General features: G+C 39.3%; 1 protein-coding gene across 1 annotated transcript in view; it reads right to left on the bottom strand.

The window, feature by feature from the left end:
• The window catches only part of Kbtbd3 (kelch repeat and BTB domain containing 3), a 30,580-nt gene extending 15,190 nt beyond the window's left edge, over positions 1 to 15,390 (bottom strand). Inside the window, exon 1 of the mRNA XM_004652942.2 lies at positions 15,208 to 15,390. The gene's annotated coding sequence lies outside the window, so the exon portion shown is untranslated. The remainder of the gene's footprint in view (positions 1 to 15,207) is intronic.
• Between the last annotated feature and the right edge of the window lie 179 nt (positions 15,391 to 15,569).

Here is a 15,569-nt window from a genome sequence, read left to right as displayed (position 1 = left end):
CTCTTTTAAATTTAAATTCCTTATGATTATGAAGGATAGTTTGCCAAGAATAGTGAAATCTGGTTTTTATTGGAAATTAGCTTACCTTTAATGTTATTGGCTATAGCAAACTTAAATGATATGAGTTCATGCTGCATATAGATGTACATTGCCAGTATGTACAGAGTAACATAAGGAAAAATTTAGCATGAAAATGAATTTTGGCCAAAGTGTCAGTGCTTTTTAATTCATAGAAAATTTTTGTATGATTTTTAAAATAGCATTTCTTGGAATAAATAACAATAACTGAAATTTCCTAATAAACTTGTTTGTTACTCATAGAACTTTCAAAAAAAAAAAAAAAAAGAGTGGTAATAGGCCTAGAGAGAGAGCTCAGTAGCTAAAGGTGATTGCAAAAATCTTACAGCCTGAGTTTGATTCCCCAGCACCCATGTAAAGCCAGATGCACAAAGTGGAGCATGCCCCTTGTTGCAGTCAGGTTCTCACTGCTGGCAGAAATCACCTGAACAAGAGCAGCTTGTGGGAAAAGAGGTTGATTTTGGCTTACAGGCTCGAGGGGGAAGCTCTATGATGGCAGGGAAAATGATGGCATGAGCAGAAGGTGGACATCACCCCCTGGCCAACATAAAGTGGACAATAGCAACAGGAGAGTATGCCACACACAGGCAAGGGGAAAACTGGCTATAATACCCATAAATCCACCCCCAACAATACACTGCATGTATAGGCATTAATTCCCAAATCTTCATCAGCTGGGAACTTAGCATTCAGAACACCTAAGTTTATGGGGGACACTGGAATCAAACCACCACATTCCACCCCTGGCCCCCATAAACTGTTAACCATCCATAATGTAAAATACAATGCATTCATCTAACTTTAAAAGTCGCCATAGTTTTTTTACCAATTCCAATGATGTTCATACATTCCCATAGTCCAAGATCTTTTAACTGATCCATAATACCAAAAAATAACCTCAAAAAAACCCATAATGGCACAGAATAAACATTCATACTGCAAAAGACGGCACTGGGCATAGCAAAGAAACATTCAGCTAATACAAGATTTAAAACAACCATGACAAACATCAAACTCTGTAACTCCAAGTCCAACAACTCTAGCCAGTGACACATCTCCAAGTCCAGTAATTCTAACCAGCAACACGTTTCTGGAATTCCAATTCTGCCCCTCCAGCTAGGCTATTCACAGTCCTGAAAAACTTCATCCGGGGCGGCAGCTTTGCTTAGCAGCCATCTTGTGGTCCTGGTATCTACACTGGTCTCCACTGCAATCCACGGTTCATTCTCTGGCTCCCTGGGGTCTCCATGAAGGCATCACACTGCCCTTGGCCATTTCCAAAACACAAGACTATGTTACAAACTCAATGATCCTCTCTTTCCTGTATTTCTTATACTCCACAATACCAAGTAGGGTGCCAATTTGTTAATGCGGGGGTGGGGGGGAAGCAGACTTTGAAGAACAGGACACTCCTTGAGCACGTAGGCCCTTTCTAAAGAGTATACATTCTTTCTGTTGCCCCAGTGCAGGTCAGCTGTCCCAATCTCAGAGGTTGTTATCTCTCAATTGCAGCTGAATGGGCAGCAGTTCACCCAAAGATTTTTTTTTTTTTTCCTGTGCCATATCCCTCTGCTCACACCAGTTCATTTCTATGCAAAGCAACCCTGCACAACTTCTCAGGACATGGGCATAATAGCAAGTTTCTCACATAAGCTGTTAGCCTAGTCGAAACAAAGCTCTTTCTCACACTTATAAGCCAAACCTCACAGTCCATAGTTCTTACTGCATTCAGGTCTTTCAACTCTGACCACAATACTCCATCAAGCTGTACTTACAGAATTGAAAGGTGTCTCTTAGGCTAAGTTTTCAAATCCTTCCACATTCCTCTTGAAAATCAGCTCCAAAAGGCCAAAGCCATGCAGTCAGGTATCTGATAGCAATCCCACTCCTGGTACCACTTTACTATTGCAGTCAGGTTCACATTGCTGGCAGAAATCACCTGACCAAAAAGTAGCTTTGGGGAAAAAGAGATTTATTTTGGCTTACAGGCTCGAGGGGGAAGCTCCATGATGGCAGGGGAAAATGATGGCATGAACAGAGGATGGATATCATACCCTGGCCAAAATAAGGTGGACAATAGCAACAGGAGAGTGTGCCAAACACTCATGAAGGGAAGCTGGCTGTAACCCCCACAAGCCTTCCCCTAACAATACACTCCCTCCAGGAGGCATTAAATCCCAAATCTCTATCAGCTAGTATTCAGACCACCTAAGTTTATGGGGGGGGGGCACTTGAATCAAACCACTACGCCCCTGAAATTTGTTTGCAGTGAGGCCCTGACACATCTAAATACATTCTCATTACCTCTCTCTCCCTCCCTCCCCTCCCCCTCTCTCTCTCTGTCCTTACAAATGAATAAATAAAAATAAATAAAGAAAGTGGTGACAGTTTGCCTGATTTGAAGACATATTATAGGTACAGTAATGAAGACTGTGTGATGCTGATGTATACAGTAGTGGAACAGAGTACAGTCTAGGGACATGGCCCCAAACAAGTTCAGCCAAGTCTTTTTTGACAAAGGAACAAAGCAATACAATAGAGAGAAATAGTCTTTTCCACAAATAGTTCCGAAGAAAGGTAATGTACATTGGCAAATAAGAGGGACTCAATCTAATGGCCATGCATTATATAAAATTTAACTTATGATGAATCATAGATTTCAATGTAAAATATAAACTTTTAGAAGAAAATGTAGGAGAAAAATCTTTGACATGATGGATTGGCTAATAGATATTCAGATAAGATATGAAAAGAAAACTCCATGAAAATATTAATAGACTAGATTCCATCAAAATTTTTAATCCAAATAAAACATGCTCAAAGGCCATGAAGAAATATTTCACCTGAGAAAATATACTGATGGTAAGTACATAAAAAGTTGTTCAACATTTTGATACTCTCTGGTTATCAACTTGACAGGATTTAGAATCACCATGGAAACAAATTTGAGAATGTTTACAAGGGATTTTCTAGATTAGGTTAACTGAATTTAGGACATTCACAGATTGTAGGTGCTACCATTCCATGGGTTGGGACTCAGCTTCCAGGCCGACTAACAAAGCAGAAAGCAAGCTGAACACTAATATTCATCATTTTCTGCTTCTTACTTTGGACTGAATATGACCAGCTTCCTCAAGCTCCGCATACTGTCATGTTTTCTCCAACACACTGAACTGTGTGTGAGCCAAAATAAATAAATCCCTCCTTAAGTTGCTTCTTCTCAGGTATTTATTCATGACAATATGAATATAATGCTAGTTAGTAAATATCATTAATCTTCATGGAAATTCAAAAAAGGCCATAAAGAACTATGACTACTCATTTATCAGAGTGTCTAGAATAAAAAAAAAAAAATAGCAACTGCCCAAGAGGACCAGACCATTCATGTATGGAAATATTCTGGCAGTTTTTTAAAAAAACAAGTGTTAAGACTTACCACTGTATTCATCAGTTATACACATAGACTTTCATTCCAAAGAAATAAAAACTTCTGTGTGCACAAAAACTTGTGCATATTGTTTCTTAAAAGCCTCATTTATACAGTCAAACAGTGGAAATAGTGAAATGTGGTTCAACAGGTGAATGACGCAACAATGTGTGTTACATCCATGCAATGCAATAACACCATTAAAAGGAACAAATTATCAATACACATTGACAACTTAGATTTCAAAGGCATTATGATCAGTGACAATAATGCCAATTATAAAGATCAGTATGAATGACTGCATTTACATATCATTCTTTTAAAAAAACTTTTTCTTTATTTATTTGAGAGTGACAGACAGACAGGGAGAGAGAGAGAGAGAGGCAGAGAGACAGAGAGAGAGACAGAGAGGGAAAGAGAGAGAATGGGTGCGCCAGGGCTTCCAGCCACTGCAAACAAACTCTAGATGCATGCGCCCCCTTGTGCATCTGGCAGTTAACGTGGGTCCTGGGGAATTGTGCCTTGAACCGGGGTCGTTAGGCTTCATAGGCAAGCACTTAACTGCTAAGCCATCTCCCCAGCTCTACATATCATATTTGAAGTGACAAAATTATAAACTTGGAAAAGACTGGTAATTACCAGTGTTTGAAGAAGGTAGAGGATAGGGAAAGAGAAAGTGGTAGACACAATGGGGACATTTATAGTGACCTACATTAATCTGAACATTGGTTGTGGTAAGGCTGTAGGAATCTGCATATATGAGAAAATGGTGTTAAGATTAAACACATTTATTGACCCAATGCCAACTTCTTGGTTTTGATTTTATACTACAATTACATAATTTACATAGTATAGCTATTGGAAAAAAAAATTGGATGGAGGTTACATGAGATCCTTCTATACTATGCTTGTGACTGTAGAGCTGTATGTAATTATGTCAAAATAATTTTCTTAAAGGGCTGGAGAGATGGATTAATGGTTAAGACACTTGCCTGCAAAGCCAAAAGACCCAGGTTTGATTCCCTAGGACCCATGTAAGCCAGATACACAAGGTGGCACATGTATCTGGAGTTCATTTGCAGTGGCTAGAGGCCCTGAAATACCCATTCTCTCTCTGTCCTCTCATAAATAAATAAATAGGAATAATAAAATTAACAGATAAACTATCAACTCAACTTAGAAACTACTTTTATATTCCAGTTTTGTTTTTCTTTAGAACTTTTAAGAAATGAAAACTCTCATCCTATTTTGAGTATGACTTGATTTCTCAGTATCTTTTGTTACTTTGTTTTTTTTGAGGTAGGGGCTCATTCTAGCTCAGGCTGACCTGGAATTTAAGTTGTCTCAGGGTGGCTGCAAACTCATGGTAATCCTACCTCTGCCTCCCCAGTGTTGGAACTAAAGGTGTGCACCACCATACCCAACTCTCAGTATTTTTAAATAAATAGAAAAAGCAAAACAGCAAAAAGGAAATCTAAAATTTTTAAAGGATTTCAAAATTTTATTTCTGCATATTAACATAAATATTGGCAATATCATTTTTTTGAAATTCCACTCAAAACATTTTAGTCAAAATCATTATAATTAAAAATGCACATATGCATTAAACATAGGTGCTCCTAACTTTATAAAGCAAAATCTACTAGACATAAATTCAAAGATAAATCCCAACACAATAATTGTGGGTGACATCAATACCTGACTATCACCAATAGACAGATCATCTAGACAGAAAATAAAGAAACATGGGAGTTAAATGACACCATAAATCAAACAGACCTAGCAGACATTTACAGAACATTCCATCCAAACACTTCAGAATACACATTCTTCTCAGCAGCCCATGGAACTGTTTATAACATAGACCACATATTAAGACACAAAGCAAGTCTCAATACATTCAGGAAAATTGAAATAACTCCTTGTATTTTACCTGATCACAATTCAGTAAGGCCAGAAATCAACAAGACTGACTACAGAAAACACAGACTCCTTCAGAGTGAACAATATACTATTGAATAACAAATGGGTCAGTGAAGAAATTAAAAAAGAAAAATATTCCTAGTACTCTTTCCAGGTCAGCCAGGGCTAGAGTGAGAGTCTGCTTTGAAAACAACAACAAAAGCAATACAAAGAAAGAAAGTAAGAAAAAGAAAAAAAAAAAAAAAAAAGAAGGAAAGGCTCATTGTGGCGCCACATGCCTTTAGTTCCAGCATTAGAGAGGCGAGAAAGGAAGACTGCTTTAAATCTGGGGTCAGCCTGCGGCTACAGAGTGAGTTCTAGGTCAGCTTGGGCTGTATTGAAATACTGCCTCAAAACAAAATCCCTAGAACTAAATCAAAATAAATCCTGCCTCAAAACAAAATCCCCAGAACTGAATAATAAAGACACATAATATCAAACCTATGGGATACAATGAATGTGGTCCTAGGTGGGAAGTTCAGGACTCTAAATGTCTTCATAACAAAAATAAAGAGATCTTAACTAAATAACTTAATGATATACCCAAAGGCTTTAGAAAAACAAGGACAAACAAAATCCTAAAGTACTCAATGGAAAGAAATAATCAGGCTAAAGGCAGAAATCAATCAAATAGAGCAGAAAAAAAAAAAAAAAACAATTAAGAAAGTCACACATGGTGGTGCATGCCTTTAATACCAGCATTTGGGAGGCAAGAGGTAAGAGGATGGCCAACTTGAGACTACATAGTGAATTCCAGGTTAGCCTGGACTAGAGTGAAACCCTATCTCAAAAAACCAAAAACCAAAAACAAAAAACAATTAAAAGAAATGATTTAACAAGGAGGTGTGTGTGTGTGTGTGTGTGTGTGTGTGTGTGTGTGTGTGTGTATTTTTAAAGAGAAGTAAGATTGACAAACTCTTAGCTGAATTAACTAAAAGAGAGGGAAGACCCTTTGAAATAAGATTAGACAGTAAAAATGAGGTTGAGAGCAATATGAAGATATACTTCAAAATTTTATATCCTAACAAACTGTAAAATATAAAAATACAATGGATAAATTTCTTGATGCATATGACCTACTAAAGTTAAACCACCAAGAAAGAAAAATAATTTAAACAGATATATAACAATGAGATTAAACAAATAATTAAAACTCTTCAAAATTTAGGTCCAGACAGGTTCAAAGAATTCAATTAGACCTCAATAGGTCTCAACTTAGTGTCAATTTATTTCATATAGGAATTGGAGAGTATTTTCTCTAACTCCTTCTATGAAGCCACCATTACACTAACATCATATAGAAACACACACACACACACACACACACACACACACACACACACACACAAACTATAGACCAATAACTCTGATGAACACAGAAGAAAGAATTCTCAACAAAATGCTTGCAGACTGAACTCAAAAATCTAGCAAAAAGTTATCTACTTCAACCAACCAGGCTTTATTCCAAAAATGCAGGGATTGTTCAACCTTCATGAACCAATAAATATAATACATCACATAAACAGACTCAAGAACAAGCACATAGATGGGGGAAAAAAGAGCTTAAAGCCCTCTCACTAATATCTGGAACAAGATAATGGTATCCACTCTCCCCACTGCTTTATAACAAATACTTGAAGTTTTAGCTAGGGGGATAAGACAAGAGAAATAAATAAAAGAGATGCAAATTGCAAAGGAAGAAGTCAACTATCCTTATTTGATAAACACACACACACTCTTCCATATACATACATACACACATACACACACACACACACACACACACACACACCCCTCCCTAAAGACTCTATGAGAAAACTCTTAGAATTGATAAAATAATTTAACAAAGTGGCAAGACCACAAAATAACACACAAAAGTCAGTAGCCTTCTTATATATCAATGACAATACTGAGAAAGAAATCAAGGAAACAGTCCCGCTCGCAACAGCCACAAAAAATTAAATATCTCAGAATATCCCTAACCAAGGAAATGAAAGATCTCCACAATGAAAGCTTTAAAACATCAAAGAAAAAAATTGAGGAAGACAACAGAGTGTGGAATGATAACCCATGTTCACAGATTGGAAGACTATTGTAAAAATGGCCATCCCACCAAAAGCAATATACATATTCAATGCATCCCCAATAAAAAATCTAGTATCATTTTTCACAGAAATATGAAATTCATATGGAAGCACAAGATACCCCAGATAGTGAAAAGTATCTTCAGCAAAAAGAATATTGCTAGTGGCATCACCACAGCAGCTTTTAAGTTTTACTGCAGAGCCAAAGTAATAAACATCAGCATGGCAGTGACACTAGAACAGACACTTAGATCAATGGACCAGAATAGAGATGAACCTGGAAAATATCATACTAAGTTCAGGTATAGAAAGACCAACACTCCATGTTCTTTCTCACATGCAGATCCTTGCATTTTCAGAATTTTCATATTCGTAGGTAGATGGAATGAGTCAGTACTATAGGCCAAGAAGCTAGAAAGGGTCTATGAAGTGAGAAGAGGGAGGAGGCCTTAGGGAAGGGGATAGCAGATATATAACTGGAGCAACAAGATTTAATAGGGGGGATCAGTGGAGAAGGAAGAAATAAAGGAGGGGTCTGGGGACAACTTAACCCAAACAAAAGATGATATGTATAAACCATATGGGAATCTACTTCTTTGTTAGATGATTAAAACTTAAGCTACAGGTTGTTATAGTAAAATGCCAGTGCCAGGGTTGGGAAACCTCCCAGTGGATTGTTGGTTAGGGAAGTCCCCAAGAATTATAATCTGAGCCTCTACTGCAGAAGATTTCACAAGTGTCAGTTGCTGGACACTGAGAAATCAAACTGGTATTATGCTAGCAGCCACTTTCCTACTAGCTAGCTGCACAGTGCTGGAAAATACTTTGTAGGCTACTAGGGAGAAAACTCACCAACAGTCTCAACCAGCAATAAACCCTGCAAATGATATAACTGCCCAGCCACATAAGATGAGCCAATCTGAATAATAGTGGCATAACTGTTATGGAGGTAATCAACTGAGTGTAAGTGGGATTGTGAGATTTGGAATGAGGCCCACTCCACAGGGGAGAATTCCTGCCTGGTACTGAAAACCTAGACAAAAGTCTATGGCTACTACTTGCAGTTTGGTTATCAGATATCATTGCATTATCTTTTCATTGCTGGGACAAACACCTGATCAGATGCTGCTTATGGGAGGAAAGGGGTTATTTCCTGCTTACAGATTCCAGGGGAAGCGTCATCACAGTGAAGATCACTCACTTCATCATATTTCCATAGCAGAGAGACAAAGATAACAGCTGGCCCAAGCTCAAGCTGTATCGCTTTGGACTTGACTCAAGATCTACCTCAGTGACATACCTCCTCCAGCAGGACTCTGTCTGCTGCAGACTTAAGTAGGAAGTTTAATAAAAAATACATGAGGCTACGGGCACATTTACTTTTAAGTTACCATAGATATGGCATGCCCATCAAATTACACTGTAAATATTCATGTTTATGCTCATGTAGTAGTGCTATTCTCATTTCTGGTCTGAGAAGCTTCTTTTTGCAGATGGAGGTGACTACAGGGGATACTCAGGCTTAAGTACTAAGAAGATGTGACAGTTAAGTGTTCAGCATTAGTAAGATATCTCCATTACACCTACAAAGGCTCAGAGAACATTGTGGAAGAGGGCAGAGTGAATATAAAAGTCATAGGGCTGTGGAATCTTGTATTCCAGATACATGGCAGTTACATTGAGGGCCTCATAACAGCTGTCAGTACCTGCACAATACTGCACCCATCAAACGTCATCATGGATGACAAAGGAAGGCAAGAATAAAATGAAGAAATACATCAAAATAGTAGAAAGGTTGGCTAGAGGGAGGAAGGGGTTTAGTGGAAGGAGTATAGGATAGAGGGGGCAAGAATAATCGGAAAGGACTATGATCAAAGCTTTATACATATATAAGAACTGCCAATAAAAAGTCAAAACATATGCAAATAATTTAGATTTTCTATGCAAAGTCAATTTATAAGTTTCATGGTTCATGCATAAGAATTTACCTCAATAAATGTAAGCATAAAGCATTTTTTATTTTCATAACTAGGAACAAAATTAACTGTACTAGAAAATTTCAAGTATGCTTTAAGGTCATTTCTGTACCTATCATGTATATGCTAAAGAGAACATTAAGTTCAAGACAGTAAAAATTTCCTCTTCTTAGATTAGATTTGAATACATTTGTACTTACATAAGTGTGCATTGCAAATATCAAGAAACATGGGGTTTAGAGCAGAACAAGAGCACTAAATGTTCATCACTAGTCATCCTACTTGGGTTATGTCAGAAGACAGCTTCCTTATCTATACAGTGGACATGCCAATCTCATGGAATGTTGCTGTACTCAAATGGTATCATAAATAGTAATATTTTCAAGTGGCATAAATATTTGGTTTTCAAATCAACAGTATTATAACCTGAAAAATTCTTGGCTAAAGATTTCTCAAGTAATTTTTCTCTCCAAATATTCTTAATATCCAATTACAATATTTTGCTGATTTTTAAGGTAATGGTTTTCACAATATGTGAAGTACATAGGTATCTTATAATTACTTTGGTTACAGACATGGCATATTTGTTATTACATGTGTACTAAATATAGTATTAAGCATCTTAGAAGCAAACACATGAAATAACACACACTGGCAGAGATGATAAATCACTCATGCTCTAAACAGAAATATTATATAAATATAAGAAGGATGTAGAGACTCAGCTGAAAGTGAATCCAAAGAGTTAGTCTCATTTTATAGACAGGAATCATGAGGCTTTGAGTATTTATGTGCTTTGCCTAAAGTCACCTATAACAAGTAAGTGGGGGTGCTGGGATGTGAACTCAAGACACCTTGGTCCCAGAATCCTTGTCTCCTCCACTACCATTCTGAGGCCTTTTGGAACAGGTGACAGTGAGATGTGAATGATGGCAAGGTAAGGCTTTAGTAAGAAACAATATATAGAAAGTCCCAAAGTAAGAAAGGAATCCTTTAGATTTTGGAAATTAAAGGCAGAGAATATAGTTCATAAGATTAGCAAGGTCAGGAGACAGGGCTGCTCATGTAGTAGTGCTATTCTCATTTATGGTCTGAGAAGCTTCTTTTTGCAGATGGAGGTGACTACAGGGGACACTCGGACTTACATACTGAGAAGATGTGACAGTTAAGTGCTCAGCATTAATAAGATATCTCCATTACACCTACGAAGGCTCAGAGAACATTATAGAAGAGGGTGGAGAGAATATAAATGTAATATAAGATATAATAATATATATATAACTAAATATAAAAATATAAAATATAAAAAAGTAATATAAAATATAAAAGAAAGCAGGAACAATGAGATTTTGCTTATTTACTTTATTCAAACTGCAATAAGTAGCAAGGCAGAGATTTCATCTTTCATATGTGAAGAATAAACTAACAGATTATGAGGAGCAGAGTCCACTCATTTGATAATTATTAGAAAGATTACAGAGCAGCTATTATAGTGGAAGATACCATTCTAAATATTGGTGGGGGGGCACAGCTAAGCAATAATTCTAACTTTGAGTTACATCTCCCAGCCTAGGATACAGTTAAAAGTAACATAGTCAAGGTGCTCTATTCTGCAGTATCAGCTAGAGTGGTGAACACACACACACATACTTTCTCTCTCTCTCTGTTTATCCCTCTCCCACCCACCAACATACTAACCATTCTCCTGCTCTACTAGACATTTTTTATAGCATATAAATTCCTGTGTGTCCTGTTTGTAAACAAATACTAAAGAAAAAAATCTATCCCTTGACTTTTGATTCTCCTGCAGCCACCATCCATTTTTCTACTCTTAATCTAGGAAACTGGCTTTTAACGAATGCTGGTAGCAGCACCTCCAGTAATCATCACACTCAAGATGCATCTCATTTGCCCTACTAACACTGTCCTCATCAATGTCATACTATCCTGGTTAACTCAGAAATTCACCTTTCTCTGGATCATATTTATCCTTTCAGGATGTAGCTTCCCTTGTTAAAACACCCATCTCAATGTCTTGTGCATTTTTGTTGGTCTTTCCTCAAGATAATGAGGAGACAATGGAGCAATGATTTAAGAACATAAATGTTTAGATTTACCTATGATGAAAATTGTGCTTGCAGCATTAGAGATAGAATGTTATCTTCCTTCTCATGCTTGCTAAGAAATTAGATAGAAGCCTGGCATGGTGGCGCACACCTTTAATCCCAGCAGTCGGGAGGCAGTAGTAGGAGGATCACTGTGTGTTCAAGACCACCCTGAGACTACATAGTGAAGTCCAGGTCAGCCTGGGCTAGAGTGAAACCCTACCTCGAAACATAAAACAAAACAAACCAACAAATAAAAACCTAGGTAGCATGTGAGGTAAGAAATGATGTTAATTTAGACTACAGTGTTAGCTAGCAAAGGAGATGGAAAGAAACAGATAAATATAGCTCTACTTTAGAGGAAGAAACAGTAGGACTTTGGGGTGTCTAGACATGGCAAGTGCTAGAAAAGGAAAGCCACAGTATGTTCCTTGAGTGAACTGGAGCCACTGAACAAAGTTTTAGGTATGGAAGTATGAGAGAGAATAACACTTGTAACTCAATATAAAGATAGTGAACATTACTTAACATTCACCTAATGTCTTTCCACTGAAATGGAACACCAAGGAACGGTTATGTGATTGACTTGAAATCAGTTACTCAGCAGAAGACCTGGAAATAGGGCACACATCTCCTAAAGGCCTGTCAAGAAGCCACTGATCAGGATCAGGCAAGGTGATCATTAAGCACAAACTGGCCAACCTCTTGTTAGTCCTCATCTCCTAGCTAATGCAACGTGAGTATTTAGGGATGCCAGAAAAGAATATTTATGGTAGTGATTTATTGTACACAGTTAGTTATGTGTTATTAACTGTACATTTATATTTCTTTTTAAAAAGCAAGGGAAGTGAGCTGGAGAGATTGCTCAGTGGTTAAGGTGCTTGCCTGCGAAGCCTAAGGACCCAGTTTCAGTTCCCCAGAACCCATATAAGCCAGATACATATAGTAGCACGTGCATTTGGAGTTCCTCTACAGTGGCTAGGAGCCCTGATATCACATTCTCATTCTCCATCTCTATCATAAATAAATGAATAAAATAAAATAAAAGCAAGGGAAGGCAGACAAGAATGAAAACCAGTAAAGTCCCCATAAGGATAATAAAAGTCATTGCAAAAACTAAGTTACTCATTCACGCTACTTGTGAAGTTAAAATATACATAAAATTCTCTCAAATTTCTGGGCGTGGTGGCACACTCCTTTAATCCCAGCACTCGGGAGGCAGAGGCAGGAGAATCGCCATGAGTTCGAGGCCACTGTGAAAGAACATAGTGAATTCCAGGCAGCCTAAGCTAGAGTGAGACACTACCTTGAAAAACAAAGAAACAAAATTCTCTCAAGTAGTTTTTAAAAAATTTTTGTTTATTATTTATTTATTTATTTGAGAGTGACAGACAGAAAGAAGCAGAGAGAGTGAGAGAGAGAGAGAGAATGGGCGCGCCAGGGCCTCCAGCCACTGCAAACAAACTCCAGACGCATGCGCCCCCTTGTGCATCTGGCTAACATGGGTCCTGGGGAATCAAGCCTCGAACCAGGGTCCTTAGGTTTCACAGGCAAGTGTTTAACTGCTAAGCCATCTCTCCAGCCCTCAAGTAGTTTTTATTTCACTTTGCAAGACAGCAAATCTATCAACAATGCAAGCCTATAGTAGAGAGGTCAAAAGGCAAAACTAGAATGACTGCTTAATTCATTATATAAGCAATACTTTTTTTTTTTTTAAGCTAATCTAAAGTAGACCTTATGCGAAAGTCAGATTTAAGGTAACCCTTGAAGGACAAGTAAGATTTTTAAAAACTAAGGAAGAAGACTAAATCAGGGATGGACAGGTGGCTCAGCAGCAGAAGAGTTGGCCACAGAAGCATGAGGGCATGAGACACCCTGAACCCGATCTCCAGCGCTTAAGTAAAAAGGCAGGCATAGTCAAGCATGGCTGTAACCCCATTCCTGTGGGAGAAAGAGACAGTATAATCACTGGGACTTGCTGGTCAGCCAGTCTGACCAAAAGATGACAAAGAAGAAAAAAAAGTCCCATCTGTTCCAAGTAAGGTGAGTCTCCATCTCAGGTAAACAAAGTGGAAGAGCAATAGAGAACACAGGATGTTCTTCACAGGCCTCTGTTCATATGTGCACAAAGTATGTGCATCTGCAGATTCTATATAGTACTAGGCTTGGGCTGCAGATAGGGGTAGAATAAGCTATTTAGATTGAGTGGAAACCTTCTTTGTATGGCATTTAAGCTTGAATGATACAGTGGAGGAAGAGAGAATTCTAGGTATATGAAACAAGTACACATAAATAACCATTACATCATGTGCCTGCATACTAGGCTCTAATAAACAGAGCATAGTTAAACGACAGAAGGATGAAATAGTAATTCCAAATTCAGAGGTTAATTTTGAGACAGTGTCTCAGTATAGCTCATGCTGGACTTTAACTGGCAATTCTCTTGCCTCAGTTTCCCAAATTCTGGGATTATAAGAGTGAGTTATTATGCCTGGTTTACCAAACCTGGTTTTAAAATCATTCCATATATTCCTTCTCAGCTATTTCTTCATCATTAACAACTACACAACTGAACATGTAGGCAAGTGTACACAGATGCGTTTGAGAAACAGAAAACATACTAAAATTATAAAAACACAAGGGAAGAAAGTAGCATAGGATGCTTAGATCCATAAAGTAAAAACAGAAAAGTGAATTGTGATCACTGCTGATCAGGGTAGTATTCCTCGTGTACTGTACATCTTAACATGTAGCTTTTCATTTCTGTAATGCAAGTGCCTTGAGATATTGTGAGCTCTTTCTGCCCGGGGCCAGAAAGGGCACCTGACACACACTTTTGTAGATATTAGATAAGTTGACATATCAAGTCAGAAGTTTATTGATTGCCTTTCCAGGACATGTGTGTGTAGAACAGACTAAAATCCACCCCAAAGAGGGCAGGAATAATAGATAAGCTTTTGTATGAATTACTACTATTGGCCTTTGGCAGATATTCCCAGGCAGCTCTAGAGAGAAGGGAATCGGCAGAATCAGCATGGCACCTACTCTACCATAAACGAGACCAACGCCCGCAGGATACTTTGATCAAGTGGGCTTTCACGTAAAAGACACCAAGGTACATCAGTATGACTTGTTAACATGGAGCCAAGACACAGTCAATGTGAAGGTCCCCTGAAATTAGACTTGGTTCTGCTGCTATCAGAAGATCAAGGACAAGCTTCAGCAGCAGAACCGTGCGCCGCAGTGAAGGATCAGCGCTAGCCTGGACCCAGGACCTGGCCCGGATCAGGCGGGAGCGCAGCTGCAGCACCTCTGCGCGGCCTCTGGGGATGGAGGGCTGCAGGGTGTCCCGGGAGGGGGGAACTCAGGGGACGAAAAAATCAGCTGGGGGGGGGTCACCCAGGAATCCCCTCCTCGCAGCCGTGGAAACCTTTCCTGCCCGAACATCAGGAGCGGCAGCAGCGGCCGAAACCACGGAAGCCATCTCCTCCGGGGGTCGCAGGAGCCAAGCCCCTGAGTCCCACATTGACAGCACTTGCAGCCCACTCCTCCCCTAGACCCCGGAGCTCACCCACCTGCCACCGCAGTCTTCGAAGTCTCCACCCAGTCCCGCGGCCTCCGCAGCTCCGGCTCCGATTGGCCTGCACGGCTGTCCCGTTAGCGTTTCCCTTAGCGTGAGTGGCGTAACTGTTCTCCTTGGTCCCGCCTTGGCTCACGTAGCCACGCCCACGAGACGACCTGCGCGGCCGCAGAGCGGATCCGCCTTCCCCGCCCTCCTCTCCTCTTACCTCCCCCGACCCAGCCCCGCCGCTTTCTTCGCCTGGAGACCGCTTGAGTTTGGGGCGGAGCCCGGTGAGTTCTCCGTGGCCAACGTGCCGATACGTCAAGTCCCGCCCCCTACGCACGGACGCCAGGGACAGGGGCGGGGCCTGGAGGC

Source organism: Jaculus jaculus, chromosome 3 (assembly GCF_020740685.1).
Source record: "Jaculus jaculus isolate mJacJac1 chromosome 3, mJacJac1.mat.Y.cur, whole genome shotgun sequence".
NCBI lineage: Eukaryota > Metazoa > Chordata > Mammalia > Rodentia > Dipodidae > Jaculus > Jaculus jaculus.
The sequence above is the reverse complement of the archived record's forward strand: the minus strand, read 5'-3'. Positions and strand labels throughout refer to the sequence as shown.